Below are 5889 nucleotides of genomic sequence, written 5' to 3' on the forward strand. Positions count from 1 at the left end.
ATTCAATTCAATTTTATTTTATTTGTCATATATGCAGCAAACGTGTGTACTGCACAATGAAATGTTGATTTTTACGAGTCCTCCCAACATTGGAATAAATATGGCATAGCAATGATAAAAATACTAATAGAAATACAGTAATAATAAATAAAACAACAGTAATAAATAATAATAAATTATTCGTTCAGGAGTCTTATGGCCTGGGGGTAGAAGCTGTTTCGAAACCTGCTGGTACGAGACCGTATGCTTCGGTATCTCTTACCGGATGGGAGCAGGGCGAAGAGGTTGTGGCTGGGGTGGCTCGCGTCTTTGATGATTCTCAGGGCCTTCCCCCGGCACCTCTCGGGGTAGATATCCTGCACAGCAGGTAGTTTAATTCCTATAGTATGTTGTGCAGCTTTCACCACCACCTGTAGAGCCTTGCGGTCTGTGGCGGTGCAGTTGCCATACCAGGTAGTGATGCAGCCGGACAGGATACTCAAGAAGGAGTTGGATATATTTCTTAAGGCTAAAGGGATCAAGGGATATGGGGAGAAAGCAGGGACAGGGTACTGAATTTGGTTGATCAGCCATGATCGCATTGAATGGCGGAGCGGGCTCGAGGGGCTGAATGGCCTACTCCTGCTCCTATCTTCTATGTTTCTATGTTTCCTGCTCGTTCTGGGTGCTAATCACTGGATTAACTTGTTGGGCGATGAAGGGGATAGCTCAAGATATATATCCAACATCCGCTATCTGACTCATTACAAGGAAAAACTTGATCTTCCTTGATGACTCAGCAGGTAAATGCCCTGCTACGTGGTGTTGAGTCACACGGAGCAGGAAGATCTCAGGCGCGAAAGCCCAATCTGCCCTGGGTTAGCTCATCTCACGGTTTGCAGTGGGGGGTGGGGGGGGGTGGGTGCGGGAAGCCACAGTTGGCCTCAGTACCCCAGTGTGAGGCAGCGCCCCTGCTCCTGATCATAACCTAGTCGCTGCTTGTGGGCGTTCGTGACACGTTCTGGCTCGACGGCGGCGCCGCCACTGGTTGAATAGCCCGCTCACAACGGCTGGCTGCTGGGGAAGAGAGGGGGGCCCCCTGTGGAAGCCATGCCTCATTGCGAGTTCGGGCGAGGCATAGGGAGCCAATGAAAAAACAGCGAAAAGAATGTAAAGCTTTCTCAAGAATGTTAAACAAAGGTGGGAAGATAGGATTCTCCTCCCCGCCCAGTCTGGAGAAAGTTTACATCAAAACATTGGCGCGGGGATCAGTGGAATTAATGCAATATTTATGAATGGGAATAAAAGGAAGATGAAAGAGGCAGAGAATTGAATTTAAAGCCGTACTCCGCCTTCAGTTACAGCCCGCAGACAGGGAGACACCTCATCAGGGAGCCTTCTGATTTCTTCCCACTTTGCGTCGCTTCTTTCCCTAATTACGCTCTTAAAAAATGCACCATGTGGTATTGACTCATTTTTCCTTAAGTGTGGGCGCAGTCCATGTTGGGATGGTATGGCTCCATTCCGCACTGGGAGCTTTACTCTGTATCTAACCCGTGCTGTACCTGCCCTGGGAGTGTTTGATGGGACAGTGTAGAGGGAGCTTTACTCTGTATCTAACCCGTGCTGTACCTGCCCTGGGAGTGTTTGACGGGACAGTGTAGAGGGAGCTTTACTCTGTATCTAACCCGTGCTGTACCTGCCCTGGGAGTGTTTGACGGGACAGTGTAGAGGGAGCTTTACTCTGTATCTAACCCGTGCTGTACCTGCCCTGGGAGTGTTTGATGGGACAGTGCAGAGGGAGCTTTACTCTGTATCTAACCCGTGCTGTACCTGCCCTGGGAGTGTTTGATGGGACAGTGTAGGGAGAGCTTTACTCTGTATCTAACCCCGTGCTGTACCTGCTCTGGGAGTGTTTGATGGGACAGTGTAGGGGGAGCTTTACTCTGTATCTAACCCCGTGCTGTACCTGCTCTGGGAGTGTTTGATGGGACAGTGTAGAGGGAGCTTTACTCTGTATCTAACCTGTGCTGTACCTGCCCTGGGAGTGTTTGATGGGACAGTGTAGAGGGAGCTTTACACTGTATCTAACCCGTGCTGTACCTGCCCTGGGAGTGTTTGATGGGACAGTGTAGAGGGAGCTTTACTCTGTATCTAACCCGTGCTGTACCTGCCTTGGGAGTGTTGATGGGACAGTGTAGAGGGAGCTTTACTCTGTATCTAACCCGTGCTGCACCTGCCCTGGGAGTGTTTGATGGGACAGTGTAGAGGGAGCTTTACTCTGTATCTAACCCGTGCTGTACCTGCTCTGGGAGTGTTTGCTGGGTCATTGTAGAGGGAGCTTTACTCTGTATCTAACCCATGCTGTACCTGCCCTGGGAGTGTTTGATGGGACACTGTAGAGGAAGCTTTTGTATCTAACCTGTGCTGTACCTGCCCTGGGAGTGTTTGATGGGACAGTGTAGAGGAAGCTTTACTCTGTATCTAACCCATGCTGTACCTGCCCTGGGAGTGTTTGATGGGACAGTGTAGAGGGAGCTTTACTCTGTATCTAACCCGTGCTGTACCTGCCCTGGGAGTGTTTGATGGGACAGTGTAGAGGGAGCATTACTCTGTATCTAACCCGGTTCACCAAAGACTTTCCCTCTTGGCTCACTTGCTAAGTGCACTGCTTATGCTGAACGGAGCTACACAGACGAGGAAGACATTGGGTCCAAATCCTAGGGCAGTGGTCCATTTCCTTCCAGTTGGGGCTGCCGGAAAATGCAGCAATTTGTTCCCGTACCCTTGGACAAGGGTGGGAGAAAGAAAAAAATCAGCTGAGGAGTTCCTGCTTCTGATAATGAACTAGTAACCCTGCTGGAATGTCAGGAGAAAGACAGGATCACGATACCCTCCTGCGCTCTGCCCTCATTACGGTTGCCAACTCGGGTAGGCCGTCTTGCTGGAGGTTTCATCCCTTGACCTCCCGTCTCGAGCCGCCCCGCCCCCACGCTCCCACCATTGGTCACCCGACACGTCCGTCTTCGCGGCGTCCCGCCTTCCTGCTGCCAATCAGAAAGCGAACAGACTCTCCCTTACCCGATTGGTTGATTCTTGACTGTCAGTCACGCAGCCTCTTGTCCCCATCTCCAATACGTTTTATAACTGATCAAGAAATGTGGTCAAGGGAGAACATTATTTTTACTGCACCTCGGATTTTTCTCCTGGGTTTTACACGCAGCAGTGTCCTGGAGATTCTTCAATTCCTGGAGATTCCAGGCTAATCCTGGAGGGTGGGCAACCCTCGACCGCACCCCCCCCATCCAGGCTAACAGGTCAAGTGAAGAATTGCCTCTTGGATTAGGTAGAGAAGGGAGGCCAGTGCCCGTGTGCGGCCTGTACCCCAGTGCCCGTGTGCGGCCTGTACCCCAGTACCCGTGTGTGGCCTGTACCCCGTGCCCGTGTGTGGCCTGTACCCCAGTACCCTTGTTTGGCCTGTACCCCAGTACCCGTGTGTGGGCTGTACCCCAGTACCCGTGTGTGGCCTGTACCCCAGTACCCGTGTGTGGCCTGTACCCCAGTACCCATGTGTGGCCTGTACCCCAGTGCCCGTGTGCGGCCTGTACCCCAGTGCCCGTGTGCGGCCTGTACCCCAGTACCCGTGTGTGGCCTGTACCCCAGTACTCGTGTGCGGCCTGTACCCCAGTGCCCGTGTGTGGCCTGTACCCCAGTACCCGTGTGCGGCCTGTACCCCAATGTCCGTGTGGCCTGTACCCCAGTGCCTTTGTGTGGGCTGTACCCCAGTGCCCGTGTGTGGCCTGTACCCCAGTGCCCGTGTGCAGCCTATACCCCAGTACCCGTGTGTGGCCTGTACCCCGTGCCCATGTGTGGCCTGTACCCCAGTACCCATGTGTGGCCTGTACCCCAGTGCCCGTGTGTGGTCTGTACCCCAGTACCCGTGTGTGGCCTGTATCCCGTGCCCGTGTGTGGCCTGTACCCCAGTACCCATGTGTGGGCTGTACCCCAGTGCCCATGTGTGGCCTATACCCCAGTACCCGTGTGTGGCCTGTAGCCCATGCCCGTGTGTGGCCTGTACCCCAGTGCCCTTGTTTGGCCTGTACCCCAGTACCCGTGTGCGGCCTGTACCCCAGTACCCGTGTGTGGCCTGTACCCCAGTGCCCGTGTGCAGCCTGTATCCCTGTACCCGTGTGTGGCCTGTACCCTGTGCCCGTGTGTGGCCGGTACCCCAGTACCCATGTGTGGCCTGTACCCCAGTGCCCTTGTGTGGCCTGTACCCCAGTACCCGTGTGCGGCCTGTACCCCAGTGCCCTTGTGTGGCCTGTACCCCAGTACCCGTGTGAGGGCTGTAGCCCGTGCCCGTGTGTGGCCTGTACCCCAGTGCCTCTGTGGCCTGTACCCCAGTGCCCATGTGTGGCCTGTACCCCAGCAAAGAGTCAGCACTTTCAGGAGAGGAGAGGGGAAATTGGGGGGGAAATAAGTTTCAGGCTGATCGCTTTTATCTTGTTCATAACATTCCCCTCGCAGCTCAAGCAGGGACCATGAAGGCCATCCAGCACTGGAGGGGTTAAAACTGAGCCCCAGTCGCTTCTCATTGTGTTGATTAGGCCAAGTCTTCACTGGACTGTTTTATTGAAGACCTCTGACCTCTGGTGTCTCCTCTTACCAGGAGACCCCACTTCAGAAGAGGCTTACTTCATTGTTTCGAAGGAAGGCGGGGCAAAGGTCAATGCAGGGAATAAGAGCAGTGAGCAGGAAGACTATCCCGGTGGGAACTGGTAATTCCTTCACCGTGGGAGGCCTCCGTGTCATTATTTGGAAGTCATGGCGGCCAGAAGCTGTTAAAAAAAAATCAAAAGTTAGTCGAGTAAACAGGCCTGTAGTTTGGACATGGAAAGTGGGCCTAGGGCTGATGGGTGTTAAACAAATGCTAACCAGGAACGAATGAGGAGACTGCGCGTCAATCGAGGGTCCTGATGACTTAAATAGAGAAAGGAAGAAAGGAAGAGAGAAAAGAAGGAAGGAAAGAAAGAAATAGAAAGAAATAAAGAAAGAAAAAAGGAAATATGAGAAGAAAGAAGGAAGCAAAGAAATAAAGAGAACTCGCATTTAACAGCACCTTAGCACATCTCTCCGAAATGTACTGATGCACTTCACATACAATGAGTTATATTGTCGTGCAGTGACTGTCACTTTTATTTGGTTTGCGCACAGCAAGATCCCACAAACAGCAACAAGACGAACAGCCAGTTGATCAGTCTGTGGTGGTGCTGGTTGAGGGAGGAGTATTGGTCAGGGCAGCAGGGGATCTTCCTGCCTTTCTTCGAGCAGTGCCCTGGGGAAACTTTAACATCCACCTGAACAATGGGAACAGGTAGACGGGGCCTCGGTCACAGCAGATCCTCCCCTCCTCTGCTGAAAGCGCTGACTAGCGCAGGGATACAGGTCCACAGGCAATCCTCCTGTAGCTCAGGCCCAGAGAGGAAAGGACTACTCATTTTATCTCCTTAACCCAAGAACGTTGAAAAGAAAGAACTTGCATTTATATAGGAACATAGGAACAGGAGGAGGCCATTGAGCCCCTCGAGCCTGTTCTGCCATTCAATGAGACCATGGCTGATCTGCGACCTGACCCCTTTGGCCACATATCCCTTAATACCATGTTAACAAAAATATATCAATCTCCGATTTAAAATTAACAATTGATCTAGTGTCTGTCAGCCTGCGGCTCAGTGGGCAGCCCACTCGCCTCTGAGTCAGAAGGTTGTGGGTTCAAGTCCCCACTCCAGGGACTCAAGCACATAAATCTAGGCTGACACTCCCAATGCGGTACTGAGGGAGCGCTGCACTGTCGGAGGTGCCGTCTTTAAGATGAGGTGTTAAACCGAGGCCCCGTCTGCTCTCTCAGGT

This window comes from Somniosus microcephalus, chromosome 34, assembly GCF_052327205.1.
Source record: "Somniosus microcephalus isolate GS21.2 chromosome 34, FLI_Smic_1.0, whole genome shotgun sequence".
NCBI classification, from domain to species: Eukaryota; Metazoa; Chordata; class Chondrichthyes; order Squaliformes; family Somniosidae; genus Somniosus; species Somniosus microcephalus.